The sequence below is a fragment of the Theropithecus gelada genome, chromosome 12, assembly GCF_003255815.1.
Source record: "Theropithecus gelada isolate Dixy chromosome 12, Tgel_1.0, whole genome shotgun sequence".
Taxonomy (NCBI): domain Eukaryota; kingdom Metazoa; phylum Chordata; class Mammalia; order Primates; family Cercopithecidae; genus Theropithecus; species Theropithecus gelada.
This window is the reverse complement of record NC_037680.1, coordinates 106,588,821-106,605,086: the sequence shown is the minus strand read 5'-3', so window position 1 is coordinate 106,605,086 and position 16,266 is coordinate 106,588,821. Positions and strand designations below refer to the sequence as shown.

The window sequence follows — 16,266 nt, the reverse complement described above, 5'->3', positions numbered from 1 at the left end:
CCTTGTGATCCTTCCGCCTCGACCTCCCAAAGTGCTGTGATTGCAGGTGTGAGCCACCATGCCCGGCGCATGTATCAGTATTTCTTTTTATTGTTGAGTAACATTTTGTCATATGGATGTACTCACCCATTTACCAGTTGGTGTTTATTTTGGTTATTTCCATTTTGGAGCTATGATGAACTAAGCTGCTTTAAACATTTCTATGAAGGTCGTTGGAGAGTTTTCCATTAAAAAAGTTTTTATGTTTATTTAGTAGAATTTATCAATCTGTCTTTGATTGTTTCTGGATTTTGAGACATAGTTTGAAACGTGTTAAAAGAATTTACCGGCCGGGCGCGGTGGCTCAAGCCTGTAATCCCAGCACTTTGGGAGGCCGAGACGGGCGGATCACGAGGTCAGGAGATCGAGACCATCCTGGCTGACACGGTGAAACCCCGTCTCTACTAAAAAATACAAAAAACTAGCCGGGCGCAGCGGCGGGCGCCTGTAGTCCCAGCTACTCCGGAGGCTGAGGCAGGAGAATGGCGTGAACCCGGGAGGCGGAGCTTGCAGTGAGCTGAGATCCGGCCACTGTACTCCAGCCTGGGCGGCAGAGCAAGACTCCGTCTCAAAAAAAAAAAAAAAAAAAAAAAAAAAAAAAAATTTTTTTCTCTAAAGCCCATGTGTTCTGCTAAAAGTCAGATAATTGTTTACTAAGGAAAAGGGAAAATGGATATTGGGGGCAACTAATGGTTTCTGCCACAGGAAGGATGTACTAATTTACACTCCTTGGGACATCACACAGAGGAGGCCTTTTCCCATGCCTTTACCAACACTGTTTTTTCAAACTGTTCCTGCTCCAAACGCAATTCGTTACTTACAATGAAAAATATTTAACCCAACCTCAAATAACTTGTGGAGATTAGAACACCAATATCAATGATGTACATTTTCCCCCAAAAGTAAAAAGTACATGTAAATGTGAGGACACAAGTGCTCCTCTGCCTTCACTTCTTAAATGTTTATTTTTAAAAACATAATTTATTTATTTTCTTTTTGTAGAGACAGGGTCTTGTTATATTACTTAGGTGGGTCTTGAACTCCTGGCCTCAAAGCGAACCTTTTGTCTTGGCCTCCCGAAGTGCTGGGATTACAGGCGTGAGCCACCACACCCAGCCTGACTTCTAAATGTTGAAGCTCTGTCCTTAGTGACATCCCTCCTCTGTCTAGGTAATCTAATTCAAACAGTTTTCAGTGCTGCTGAGTCAAAATCTGTATCAAAATCTGTATCTGTACTAAATTATGCAGCTGCTTACTGTGCACACCCACCTGTAATCCACAGGGGTAGTTTATACTCAGCTATAAAAAAACTGATCTCATCATCTTCCCTTAGAAACCTACCTAGTCCACTTCCTGTATTCCTTATTTTGGTGGCACTAGTTGAGTCATTCTAGACTCTCTTAGCCTCTGTCATCACAAAACATCAACTCCGTGACTAAATTCTATTGATTTCACTTCCTTAATATAACTTGACATTCAACTCTGTGGTGCTGTAGAAGATCATGACAAAATCTAATAAAGAAAGCTCTGCCTCTACGGGCTTGAACTGATCCAAGTTATCTTCAACACAGCAGCCAAAGGCCTCTTACTAAGATGCTGATGTCGATGTGATCTTTTTTCCTTCCCCGTGGCCCAAATCCTTGGGTTGGCACAGAAGGCCAAGGAGTGACCCCTGTCCATCTCCTCTTCAGCATCATCTCATTCTAGCCACTGACTATGCCCTACATTTCAGCACATCCCTGTACTTCCCAGCTGTAGTATCACAATTCACTCACTGCTAAAATGAATCCCTCCTGCCTAGAATTATTCCAGCTCCCTACTTCCTCCGGAAAATATAACATTTTTTGAGATTCATATCATATAGTCACAACCTGCATAAAACCCTTCCTGACTTACTTCCTTGCTTTGTGCCATTTTTGTGCTCTATACTTGCTATTTATTTTTGAGATGGAGTTTCACTCTTGTTGCCCAGGCTGGAGTGCAATGGTGTGATCTCGGCTCACTGCAACCTCCATCTCCGGGGTTCAAGCGATTCTCCTGCCTCTGCCTCCCAAGTAGCTGAGATTACAGGCACCCGCCACCATGCCTGGCTAATTTTTTGTATTTTTAGTAGACACGGGGTTTCACCATGTTGGCGAGGCTGGTCTGGAACTCCTGACTTTAGGTGATCCACTAGCCTCAGCCTCCCAAAGTGCTAGGATTACAGGCATGAGCCACAGCGCCCGACCTCTATACTTGCTTTTAATCCAACAGCAAATAGGACTAATATTTATTAATCCAACAAATATGTACTGAGTTCACACTGTGCTTGGCATTGTACTAAAAGCTGGATTCATGACCATGTGCTAGCTGAACATTAGGCTTTTACAGTGTTTAGTCTATACAGGTTACATTAGAAGAGGCTAATTTCCATTCACCATCTCTTGTTTGCTAGAAAAGAAATTGTCTCCTTTATCAGCCTGTATGAGATGCTAAGAAACTGATGTTGCCTGTTGTTGATTATGTCAAGAGATATTGTCTTCAATGTCTTGTTGCTTATTCAAATGTTTATTTTTGCTTTTATGACTCCACGTTGTTGGCTGTCACTATCCAGAGTTACCTGGATGTTTTAAGACACAAACATTTGGCTTATTATTTCCTAAGCTTTCTCCTCAAACTCACCCCTAAAAAAGGCCAGGTTAAGGGGATTCTTGGCAGAGATGCAGGCAGATCTAACAGGATGAATGACACTAGGCAAAGACTGGGGAAAGAGTGTTCCAAGGGGAGGAGTAGCATGTAAGCAAAAGCTGAATGAAGGGTAGAGGTGACAATGGGCGAGTTCAAAAGATAATTTTTACAAGGGGATAGGACCACCATAAACTATGCTGCAGAGGCTTAGCTCACAGCACACCTTAAACACAGCAGTGCACCAAGACCTGGCTGCATCTATCTGGATCATACATGTTCTATGCAAGTGCAGTCCTATGGTCTCAGGTACCCACCTCTGCTTCCTTCCCTCCACCATAACCCACTAGGGCTGCAATGCAAAGTTCTTACTCCTGTTTTACTTCATCTTCCCAATTACCAGTTTCTTCTTCTTTTCTTTTTTTCTTTTTTTGAGACGAAGTTTTACTCTTGTTACCCAGGCTGGAGTACAATGGCACAATCTCGGCTCACTGCAACCTCTGCCTCCCATGTTCAAGGGATTCTTACACCTCAGCCTCCAAAGTAGCTGGGATTACAGGCATGCGCCACCACACCTGGCTAATTTTGTATTTTTAGTAGAGACAGGGTTTCCCCATGTTGGTCAGACTGGTCTCAAACTCCTGAACTCAGATGATCCACCTGCCTCAGCCTCCCAAAGTGCTGGGATTATAGGCATGAGCCACAGTACCTGGCTTCCAGTTTCGTCTTTTAATGTCTATCCCACACAAGAATATTTCTGAACTGAAAAATCTTAAGGATAAAAAAGAACACAGAAGGAAATGCAAGTACACTAAATTTTGCACAAATTAAGGAAGAAATTCATGATTTAGGTCAGGGGTGGTGGCTCATGTCTGTAATCCCAACACTGTAGGAAGCCGAGGTGGGTGGATCACCTGAGGTCAGGAGTTTGAGATCAGCCTGGCCAACATGGTGAAACCCATCTCTATCAAAAATACAAAACGTAGCTGGGCGTGGTGGCGGCCACCTGTAGTCCCAGCTACTTGGGAGGCAAAGGCAGGAAAACTGCTTGAACCTGGGAGGTGGAGGTTGCAGTGAGCTGAGATTGCACCACTTCACTCCAGCCTGGGTGACAGAGTGAGACTTCGGCTTAAAAAAAAAAAACAATAGAAATTCATGATTTAAAAGAGAGGGTCAAAGTGCATTCCAGAGTGGTCTAAAAGGCCTTGGTATATTCATAACTATCATGCTATATGGGTAGTGTTGGTTGGTTATGAATGACTTATAAACTCCTTTACCTGACTGCTATCTTCTTGTCTTCCTTCCCCCACTCTACTCCCAATCTGTGGCTTTGCCAATATTGTTTACCACTTCACATCTAAAACAGATAGTCATAAATCATATTTACCTTAAATTCTTTCTTCAATTAATTTTCTCTTTACAAAATCCAGAGATCTTTAGCTATCTAAACCTACTTCAAACTGAAGCTTGCAAATCCCTAAATCCTTAAAGTTTATTTTCTGAATAAACCTAACCAAATTATTAGTTCACACTTAAAAATACCAGTTTTGGGGCCGGGCACAGTGGCTGATGCCTGTAATCCCAGCACTTTGGGAGGCCGAGGCAGGCAGATCACAAGGTCAGGAGATCGAGACCATCCTGGCTAACATGGTGAAATCCCATCTCCACTAAAAAAACAAAAAAATTAGCCGGCCGTGGCGGTGGGCACCTGTAGTCCCAGCTACTCAGGAGGCTGAGGCAGGAGAATGGCATGAACCCAGGAGGCAGAGCTTGCAGGGAGCCGAGATCACACCACTGCACTCCAGCCTGGGCAACAGAGCACCACTCCGTCTCAAAAAAAAAAAAAAAAAAAAAAAAAAAAGTTTTGCTAGCCACTAACTATTGAAATTTTACTTTTCTAAATTTAAAATAATAACAAAGTCTAGACTTTTGGGTACTAATAAAAGAATTTTTGCCTTAAGCCATTCATTTGATTTTCTCATGTGTAAAGGGGTGATACTATCTTCCTAGTTGGAATGCCATAATATTTATTAAACAACCGTAAAGTCATAAATGAAACTGTTAAATAAATGCAAGTGTTTAATGTGGAATGTAAACTTGTCTAGACTGTCTACACAAATCTCTCCTTTGTTTGCTAGCTTTATTTTACCTTAGGTTTCATTTCATTTCAATTCCTCGAATAGTGCTGACTTCTAAAATACAGAATATAGAAGTGGCAGTCTTTGAGAAAGGGGGTATATTAGTCTGTTCTTGCATTGCTATAAAGAACTACCTGAAACTGGTTAATTTATAAAGAAAAGAGGTTTTAAGTGACCCACAGTTCCACAGGCTGTACAGGAAGCATGGCTGGGGAGGCCTCAGGAAACTTACAGTCACGATGGAAGGTGAAGGGGAAGCTGGCCCCATCTTACATGGACAGAGGAGGAAGACAGAGAGAAGAGGGAGGCGCTGCACACTTTTAAACAACCAGATCTCATAAGAACTCACTCACTATCACAACAGCAAGAGGGAATTCCGCCCCCATGATCTAAACACCTCCCACCAAGCCCCTCCTCCAACACTGGGATTACAATCTGGACATGAGATGGGGACAAGGACACAAATCCAAACCATATTGTGGGGAAGAATCTCATTCAGCAAACAGACACTACTCTGTCTTAGGCAAGTGATTCAATACATAATCACTTTACACAGTTTTGAGGAATGGATCTGGGGAGATGTCCACATCAGCAGTTTGTCCCGGTTCAAACACACACATGGTCACAGCACTTCCAGCGAGGCTGCCCACGGACCAGGGCTCCTGACAGCCTCTCACATTTCCAGTCATGTGTTTTTTGAGGCTACTGGTGGTTTTGATTTTTTTTTAATTTGATAACCACAGCCACCATGATTTATGAACTCCAAACATGTATTAACTTGGCCTTGCACAGCCTTATTTATAGTGGAAAGACTCAGCTTCACACTGCCCGTCCCACAGCCCCATTTCAAGGGCTGACTTGAGCACACTTTGTTCTGCAGGTGACATCTGGCCTGCTACTCCAGCCACTGCTGATTGCACCAGGGCGGCCAACTGACCTGGACTAGTTAGGACATTTTCAGTTACAGGTGATGGAAAACGCTCTCAACCTGATCTGAGCAAAGAAGAGGAGCCTATTGACTCACCTAACGGTAATGCCTAGCTGGCTGTGGAGGCTCAACCAGTGCCACAGAGACCCCACCTCTTCTTTACCCGTTGGTTCCTCTCCCTCCACATTGACTGCATCTGTAGGTAGGTTGTCCCTGGTGGTGACAGCATGGCTGCTAGACCCTGGTTCACATCACTACAACCGCAAGTTCAGGGATAAAGGAAGTGTGCCTTTCTCAAGCATCTCATTGGCTAAGATTGGGGAGTGGACCTATCTCTGCATCACTATGGACACTGAGGATGGTGGGTCCATATGAGACTATTTGGACCATACAAAATGAGGGTGAGGGAGGCTTGACTTTCCTGTGGAAAACCAGGGCACTGTAACCACAAGAAGACGGACAGAGGCAGGTGGTAAAAACATCAGCTCCTACCACCTGATCCAAGGATGGGCAATAGACTGGCTTGACTGTGGGAGAAGGCTCCCAAACAGGGTGGAGTGGCTGAATGAGAGCGTCAGATCCTCTGGTGGGAGGAAATGGAACTTGAGGCTCAGAACTGAGCCTTTGGTATGGGAAGCAAAAGCCGAGGGACATGTAGACCCAGAGACGTGGTGGGAGACAAGTAGCCGAGCCCGTGGTGGAGCAGCAGGTAGGCCCTGGTACACTTCTGCCCCTGTGGAGCTAGTCTGGAGCTGTCCCGGACCCCTCAGGGCCTTCCCACCTGATGGTCCTGGAGCCCCTGGAAGCTGCTAGGCTTCAAGTCTATGACGCTTGGCTCAGTAGCCATGACTTCTAATCATGGTGATCTCCATGAATTTCTCAGGATACAGACTCACTGCAATAGGTAACCAGAATGAGGAACCCAAAGGTACTAACCAGCATTTTTATGCCGGGTAGGTAAAGACAAACAAGAAGGAAAAGAAATAAAAGGAAACAGAAAGAACTGAAGAGAAAGGGAAAGGCAAGACAGGACAGAGGGCGGTACACAGCGGAATGGCAGAATACACTGCTATGCCACGTGCTCTTGGGAGTCCGGCACAGGGTTGTGGTGCGTTGGGGAAGGATGCTGCCTCCTATTATCCATTTTACCTCTCACCCTTGATTTTATTTCTAAGTAGCCAGACGACGAAGAGGCCCAGCCCTATCCCACCTCCCTTTAAAGAAACTTCCTAAAAGTCCTCAGTTAATACTTAGCTTCAAAGTCACACTTAGCTGTCAGCGAGGTTAGGACACGAGGTTGGATTTGAGGGCCCTTCTCCCTCAAAAACCACTCAACTCCCTATATTATGGAAATTAACCACCACCACCAACCCATCAAAATGGGAAGCATTAAGCCTATCTAAAAGTTTTTTTTCGGCCGGGCGCGGTGGCTCAAGCTTGTAATCCCAGCACTTTGGGAGGCCGAGACGGGCGGATCATGAGGTCGGGAGATCGAGACCATCCTGGCTAACACGGTGAAACCCTGTCTCTACTAAAAAATACAAAAAACTAGCCGGGCGAGGTGGTGGGCTCCTGTAGTCCCAGCTACTCCGGAGGCTGAGGCAGGAGAACGGCATAAACCCGGGAGGCGGAGCTTGCAGTGAGCTGAGATCCGGCCACAGCACTCCAGCCTGGGCGACAGAGCCAGACTCCGTCTCAAAAAAAAAAAAGTTCTTTTTCTTTTGAGACGGAGTCTCGCTCTGTCATCCAGCCTGGACTGCAGTGGCATAATCTCAGCTCACTGCAACCTCCACCTACTGGGTTCAAGCAATTCTTCTGCCTTGGCCTCCTGAGTAGCTGGGATTATAGGCAGGTGCCACCATGCCCGGCCAATTTTTGTATTTTAGTAGAGACAGGGTTTTGCCATGTTGGCCAAGCTAGTCTTGAGCTCATGACCTCAAGTGATCCACCTGCCTCGGCCTCCCAAAGTGCTGGGATTGCAGGTGTGAGCTACCATGCCAGACCTGAAAAGTTGGGTTCTCTACTAAAAGGTGACATTAATTGTGGAGAGGCAACTTGCAGCCTGGAGTGAGAGTAACAAATCCCCTGTCCCACTGTCATGTCTCTTCTCTATTTTTTTTTTTTTCACCTCTCCTGGCCAGGAGTTTGCATAAACTTCAGAATGGCCACTTCGAGCTTCCTCTGAACCTATTTCAGTTCCCTGAAGCTACTCTCTGCAGCTATATTCTTCTATGTCTTAGTACCCATTTTCTTTTTTTTGTTGTTGTTGTTTTTTGAGACGGAGTCTTGCTCTGTTGCCCAGGCTGGAGTGCAGTGGCACTATCTTGGCTCACTGCAGCCTCCGCCTCCCGGGTTCAAGCAATTCTCCTGCCCCAGCCTCCCGAGTAGCTGGAACTACAGGCGCCTGCTGCTATGCCTGGCTTTTTTTTTGTATTTTTAGTAGATACGGGGTTTCACCATGTTAGCCAGGATGGTCTCGATCTCCTCACCTCATGATCTGCCCGCCTCAGCCACCCAAAGTGCTGGGATTACAGGGCGTGAGCCACCATGCCCAGATTAGTCCCCATTTTCAAGAAGGGGCTCCTCTTTCCACACCAGGCCACCCAAGTCCTATGGCTGCTGGTCAGTCGGTAGATTCACTGCACTAGAGTCAGGTGTCTATCCTTGGTCCAGTGGCAAGTGGTAGGCTGGGGGATTGTGCCAAACAGATGGTGATTTATCTCAGGTGGAGGCTCGGACAGGTGTGAAATGACCGACGCACCCAGGCAACTCTATTTTCCCACTAACATATTTAGGTGAATCAAGTAGGTGGGCCACAAATAGCTTCACACACTCAGGACTGTCATAACAATGAACCACAAATGGGGTGGCTTAAAATAACACAAATTTATTTCTCACGATTCTGGGGATAACTCACGGTGTTAGTAAGGCCATGCTCCTTCTTTCTGAAGGGGAAGTCTCTTCTTAGCTTCTGCTAGTTTGCTGAAAATCTTTGGCAACTTTTGCTGCATCCCTCCAATCTCTGCCTTCATCATCACATGGCTTTCTGTGTGTCTGTCTTCACATAAGGACACCAGCAGTAAGGACACCAGTAGTATTGGATCAGGGGCTCATGCTACTCTAGCAGAACCTCATTTTAACTAATTTCATCTGCAATGACCTTGTTTCTAAATAAGGTCATAGTCTGTGGTACTCAGGGTTAGGACTTCCAAAAATCTTTTTGCGGGGAGACATAATTCAGTCCCTAACATATACGTACATGGGTTATACAGCCTACAGCCTATCTTCCATAAATCAGATACATACCTAAGCATTAAGGCAGAATTACTCCTGAATGCTCCTCACAGTGGCACTACTACATGGATGTGCCTACTACGTCTTTACGTATCCATCAATTGCTCTTAGTTATGCTTTTAATAAAGTAGTCTTGGTGTTACCACCCTCCAAAAAAGAAACAAGGTTAAACAAAATCCGTGTTTAAAAGTAATAGTTAGGAATAATTATTTCACTTATATAAAAACATCCTTTAGTCACAGCTTAAACAAGCTCCACTAATTGGGAACAATTAGTTTGACACAGTAGGCAGACTGTAAAAGCATTAAAAATGTTGCCAAGAGCTTCTTGGCCCTTTATTATACATTTTTTTTAGACAGGGTCTCACTCCAGCCAAGCAGGCTAGAATGCAGTGGCGCAATCCCGGTACACGGTACCCTGGACTCCTGGGCTAAAGCAATCTTCCCACCTCGGCCTGCAAGTAACTGGGACTACGAGCCGGGGCCACCACGCCCAGTGAATTTTTGTATTTTTTTGTAGAGACGTGGTTTCACCACGGGAATTGAGGCTGGTCTCAAACTCCCGACCTCAGGTGATCTGCCCACCCCAGCCTATCAAAGTGCTGGGATTACAGGTGTGAGCTACCGCGCTGGGCGGTTCCTAGCTCCCTTCGGCTCCCATGGCCGCCATCTTCAGAAGAGGGAGCCTTGGGGAACCAAAGCGCGGAACACTGTAATGGCGGAGCGGAGGCTTTAAAGGGTATGAATGTGGAAACCACTTTTTCCAGCCAAATGGCAATCTGTTTCTCTCTTTCTCTCTGTTTTTTTTTTGTTTTTGTTTTTTTTTTTTAAGGCAGAATCGTGCTTTGTCACCCAGAATGGAGTGCAGTGGCGTGATCTCAGCTCCCTCCAACCTCCACCTCCCGGGCTCAAGCGATTCTCCTGCCTCAGCCTCCTGAGTAGCTGGGATTACAGGCGCCTGCCACCACGCCCGGCTAATTTTTTTTTTTTTTTTTTGTATTTTTAGTAGAAATGGGGTTTCACGATGCTGGCCAGGCTGTTCTTTTTTAAAAAATGCTGAAGATATACTTTAATACAGTTTTAAACAGGAGGAAGGCTCATCTTGGTACAAAAGGACCTTACCATAACAAAAATGTAAGATAGGGCAGGAAAATGTGCAAAAAATTTGTATATCTTACCTCATATAATCCTTGAAACATTATTATGAGGTAGAAAGTTGTATCTGTTGGGCCGGGCGCGGTGGCTCACCTGAGGTCGGGAGTTCAGACCAGCCTGGCCAACACAGCAAAACACCGCAAAACACCGCCTCTACTAAAAATACAACATTTGCCGGGGGTGGTGGCGCATGCCTGTAATCCCAGATACTGGGGAGGCTGAGGCAGGAGAATCGCTTGAACCTGGGAGCCGGAGGTTGCGGTGAGCCGAGATGGCGCCATTGCACTCCAACCTGGGCAACAAAAGCGAAACTCCGCCTCAAAAAAAAAAAAATAGGTGTATCTGTTTTCTGGGGTAAGAAAACTAACCCGGCCGGGCGCAGTGGCTCATGCCTGTAATCCCAGCATTTTTGGGAGGCCGAGATGGAGGATCACGAGGTCGGGAGACTGAGACCATCCTGGCTAACACGATGAGACCCCGTCTCTACTAAAAATACAAAAACAAATTAGCCAGGCGTGGCAGCGGGCACCTGTAGTCCCAGCTACTCAGGAGGCTGAGGCAGGAGAATGGCGTGAACCGCGTAGGCGGAGCTTGCAGTGACCCAAGAGATCGCGCCACTGCACTCCAGCCTGGGCGACAGAGCGAGACTCCTCAAAAGAAAAAAAAAAAAAAAAGAAAACTAACCCATCCGACCAGGCATGGTGGCTCAAGCCATCTCTACAACCCCATCTCTACAAAAAATACAAAAATTAGCCGGGCATGATGGCGGGGCATGATGGCAGGGTATGATGGCGGGTGCCTGTAGTCCCAGCAACTCGGGAGGCTTAGGCAGGAGAATCGCTTGAACCTGGGAGCCGGAGGTTGCGGCGAGCCGAGATGGCGCCATTGTACTCCAACCTGGGCAACAAAAGCGAAACTCCGCCTCAAAAAAAAAAAAAGGTGTATCTGTTTTTTGGGGTAAGAAAACTAACCCGGCCAGGCGCAGTGGCTCATGCCTGTAATCCCAGCACTTCTGGGAGGCCGAGACGGGCGGATCACGAGGTCGGGAGACTGAGACCATTCTGGCTAACACGATGAGACCCCGTCTCTACTAAAAATACAAAAAACAAAATTAGCCAGGCATGGCAGCGGGCACCTGTAGTCCCAGCTACTCAGGAGGCTGAGGCAGGAGAATGGCGTGAACCGCGTAGGCGGAGCTTGCAGTGACCTGAGAGATCACGCCACTGCATTCCAGCCTGGGCGACAGAGCGAGACTCCGTCTCAAAAGAAAAAAAAAAAAAGAAAAGAAAACTAACCCATCCGGCCGGGCATGGTGGCTCAAGCCATCTCTACAACCCCATCTCTACAAAAAATACAAAAATTAGCCGGGCATGATGGCGGGGCATGATGGCAGGGTATGATGGCGGGTGCCTGTAGTCCCAGCAACTCGGGAGGCTTAGGCAGGAGAATCGCTTGAACCCGGGAGCCGGAGGTTGCGGCGAGCCGAGATGGCGCCATTGTACTCCAACCTGGGCAACAAAAGCGAAACTCCGCCTCAAAAAAAAAAAAAAGAAAAAGAAAAAGTAAAGAAAGTTGTATCTAACCAATCCGGTCGGGCACGGTGGCTCACGCCATCTCTACAACCCCATCTCTACAAAAAAAAAAAAAAAAAAAAAAACAACAAAAATTAGCCGGGCATGATGGTGGGTGCCTGTAATCCCAGCTATTCGGGAGGCTGACGCATGAGAATCACATGAACCCAAGAGGCTGCGATTGCAGCAAGCCAAGATCGCTCCACTGCACTCCAGCCTGGGGCGGCACAGTGAGACTGTCTAATAAACAAAAAAAAAAAAAACCCAAAAGATACTGATCAGATAAACACATAAGCAAAACTAAGATGTCCACCATGGTAAGCGCTATTAAGAAGAGAGACCTGTGCTCGCTTCCCTAGCACATATACTAAAATGGAAACGATACAGAAATTAGCATGGCCCCTGAGCAAGAGACACCCTTTCCCTTCTGAGCCTGCTTAAAAAAAAAAAAAAGAGAAATATGCTGGCTTTGTAGAACACGGTCAGGAGCTTTGTCCTGATACGGGGAAGATGAAAAATTATTGGTTTTTATTATTTTTAAAATTTTTATTATTTTTTTGAAACGGAGTTTCGCTCTTGTCGCCTAGGCTGAAGTGCAATGGTGCAGTCTCTGCTCACTGCAACCTCTGCCTCCTGGGTTCAAGCGATTCTCCTGCCTCAGCCTCCCAAGTAGCTGGGATTACAGGCACGCGCCACTACACCCAGCTAATTTTTATATTCTTAGTAGAGACGGGGTTTCACTATGCTGGCCAGGCTGGTCTCAAACTCCTGACCTCAAGTGATCCGCCCGCCTCGGCCTCCTAAAGTGCTGGGATTAGAAGCGGGAGCCACCGCGCCTAGCCAAATTTTTGGTTTTTAAGGAGGTGAGGTGGTTGGCATACTATATTCCAATGATTGTGAGTCACTTTTTTTCTTACAAAATCGCTGAAATCAAAGTTTAATTAGCATTGTTTTCTTTCTGGGCTATATGTGAAATAATGATGTGGCCTATACACAGGGGCATTTTAGAGTTGGTGAGATACGGTGATTAGGTTTGCAATTTTAAAAGTTCACGTTGGATGTAATATGGAGAATAGATTTATGATCAGCTACATGGATCAGGCTTAATTTTATAATAAAATGCAGAAATTGACTATTGATGCTGAGTAACACTAATGTTTTTATCTCAACTCTTTTTTATTTTTTGAGACAAGGTCTTGATCTGTCACTCAGGCTGGAGTGCAGTGGCACGATCTCGGCTCACTGCAACCCCCGCCTCCCAAGTTCAAGAGATTATCCTGCCTCAACCTCCCAAGTAGCTGGGATTACAGGCATGCACCACCACATCTGGCTAATGTTCGATATTATTATCACACGCTGGTCAATGTGTTTTTGTGAACTGTCAATGTTCCAGGATTTTGTGCTGAGCTGGTGCATCTGAGACTCTTACGATTTTCAGGCTTACTCTCTGCTCCAATTATACCTGCTTTGTACAGGCACAAAGCCAGAGGGTTGGTCAGAGCTGAGCTTTCCCAAACAATAAAACATTTGTAAGAAATTCTACCATATTCACAGTGATGACAGATGCTTTCCTCTGTGGCATGCATCAAAACATGTTAATCAGATTTTGGAAGCACAAGTTAAGGCGTTAAAATGTGGCATATAACACATTTGAGGGTGTAGGTATTTTCTTTTAGATTATTAGTTAAAAATATTTCTAAAGAGGACGTTAGAATAAAATGGTTGCAGAACCACAGCAGCACATTTATTTGTAAAACCAAAGGACAGGCTGAGCCCAGTGGCTCATGTCTGCAATCCCAGCACTTTGAAAGGCCGCGGCAGGTGGATCATTTGAGGTCAGGAGTTCAAGACCAGCCTGGCCAACGTGGCGAAACCTCGTCTCTACTAAAAATACAAAAATTAGCCGGGTGTGGTGGCAGGTGCCTGTAATCCTAGTTACTCAGGAGGCTGAGGCACGAGAATCATTTGAACTCAGGAGGCGGAGGTTGCAGCGAGCCAAGATCGCGCCATTGCACTCCAATCTGGGCAACAGAGCTCCGTCTCAAAAATAAAAATAAAAATAAATAAGGAAAATGAAACAGTCATGGAAAGGGTAAAATCTGACTGATTTAGTGCCAGTATTTAACATTGCTTCAGCATTTTCTGCTGTGTACCAGGCAGACTGCTGAGTGGTTTTCCAAACAGCATTCCAGTCACAGTCCCTAAAGATGCTCAGGAAGAAGAGGGCTCTGTGGTCCTAGGAAAAGCTCCACTCTGCAGTCTTCTCTTGGAGATTCATGATGCAAAACAGGATTTTAAAGGCTCTGAGAAATTTCAGAGAAAAGAAGGAAATATAATTTTCTTTTACTTAGAATTTTCCAATCTTTTCTAATCACGAAACTTTTTTTAAATATTTGTGTATTCTTCTTTTTTTTTTTTTTAAAGAGGGGCTGCTGGGCACGGTGGCTCACGCCTGTAATCCCAGCACTTTGGGAGGCCAAAGGGGGCGGATCACCTGGGGTCAGGAGTTCGAGACCAGCCTGGCCAACATGGCAAAATCCCGTCTCTACTAAAAATACAAAAATTAGCTGTAATTCCTGCTACTAGGGAGGCTGAGGCAGGAGAATTGTTTGAACCCAGGAAGTGTAGGTTGCAGTGAGCTGAGATGGTGCTATTGCACTCCAGCCTAAGCGACAGAGCAAGACTCCATGTCAAAAAAATAATAAAATAAATAGAGAGGGGTGTCAGTATTTTGCACAGGCTGTACTCCAACTCTTGAGCTCAAGCTTTCTGTCTCAGCCTTCTCAATAGCTGGGACTATAGCACTCCTGCACCTGGCTCATGATGCTTCTCTTTGAGAAATACTGGCCTGGAGTACTTTTTACATTCATCTGGTTCTCACTATATTTGTGAAGTAGCTACAACTTAACTTTACAGAAGAACGGAATGGAACATCAGGCAGGTTACGCCAGGTCACACAGCTACTAATACACAGTCTTTTTGTGTGTGTCTGTGTGTGTGTGTGACAGTTTTGCTCTTTTGTCCAGGCTGCAGTGAAGCGGTGTGATCTCGGCTCACTGCAACCTCTGCCCCACCACCTGGGTTCAAGTGATTCTCCTGCCTCAGTCTCCCGAGTAGCTAGAATTACAGGAATCTACCACCACACCCGGCTAATTTTTGTATTTTTAGTAGAGGTTTCACCATGTTGGCCAGGTTGCTCTTGAACTCCTGACCTCAGGTGATCCACCCGCCTTGGCCTCCCAAATAGATTACAGGCGTGAGCCACCACGTCCAGCCTCTAATACACAATCTTTGACGCAAACTCAATTTTTCTTTTTTTTTCTTTTTTGAGATGGAATCTCGCTCTGTCGCCCGCCCAGGTTGGAGAGCAATGGCACAATCTCGGCTCACTGCAACCTCCGCCTCTCGGTTTTAAGTGATTCTGAGTAGCTGGGATTACAGGTGTGCGCCACCAGCCCGGCTAATTTTAAATTTTTAGTAGAGACGGGGTTTCACCATGTTGGTCAGGCTGGTCTTGAACTCCAGACCTCGTGATCCGCCCACCTTGGCCTCCCAAAGTGCTGGGATTACAGGCATGAGCCACCATGCCCAGCTATGCAAACTCAATTTTTCTAAAAGAAAAAAAACAAAACCAAAACAAAACAAAAACCTCCAGTGCTTTTTCCAGCATAAAACACCACTTTCTTTTCTTTTCTTTTTTGAGACGGAGTCTTGCTTTGTTGCCCCGGCTGGCTGGAGTGCAGTGGTGCGATCTCGGCTCACTGCAACCTCCATCTCCTAGGTTCAAGCGATTCTCCTGCTTCAGCCTCCTGAGTAACTGGGATTACAGGTGCACCACCATGCCCAGCTAATTTTTTTTTTTTTTTTTGAGATAAAGTTTCACTCCTGTTGCCTAGACTAGAGTGCAATGGCGTGATCTCGGCTCACTGCAACCTCCAACTCCTGAGTTCAAGCGATTCTCCTGCCTCAGCCTTCTGAGTAGTTGGGATTACAGGTGCCCACCACCACACCAGGCTAATTTTGTACTTTTAGTAGATATGAGATTTCTCCATGTTGGTCAGGCTGGTCTCGAACTCCCGACCTTAGGTGATCCACCTGAGTCAGCCTCCTAAAGTGCTGGGATTACAGGCATGAGCCACTGTGCATGGCCCTGGCTAATTTTTGTATTTTTTTGTGGAGAGAGGGTTTCGCCATGTTGGTCAGGCTGGTCTCGAACTCCAGACCTCGTGATCCGCCCACCTCGGCCTCCTAAAGTGCTGGGATTACAGGTGTAAGCCACCGCACCCAGCCTAAAACATGACTTTCTTAGATGGGCATGGTGGAATGGGACTGTAGTCTGCTATTTTCAGGGGGCTAAACTGGGTAGATTGCTTGAACATGGGAGTTGGAGGCTGCAGTGAGCTATGATTACACCACTGCACTCCAGCTTAGGTGACAGATCAAGACCCTGTCTTAAAAAAAAAAAATTATATACACAT

At 45.9% G+C, this 16,266-nt stretch overlaps 1 protein-coding gene and 1 non-coding gene across 2 annotated transcripts in view; one reads left to right on the top strand and one right to left on the bottom strand.

The window, feature by feature from the left end:
* The window catches only part of FBXO36 (F-box protein 36), an 89,635-nt gene that overhangs the window by 63,830 nt on the left and 9,539 nt on the right, over nucleotides 1–16,266 (bottom strand). The gene's annotated exons all lie outside the window — the stretch shown is intronic.
* On the top strand, nucleotides 12,132–12,235 carry LOC112636784. The gene has a single exon (XR_003122259.1). It is a non-coding gene; the product is annotated as a U6 spliceosomal RNA (small nuclear RNA).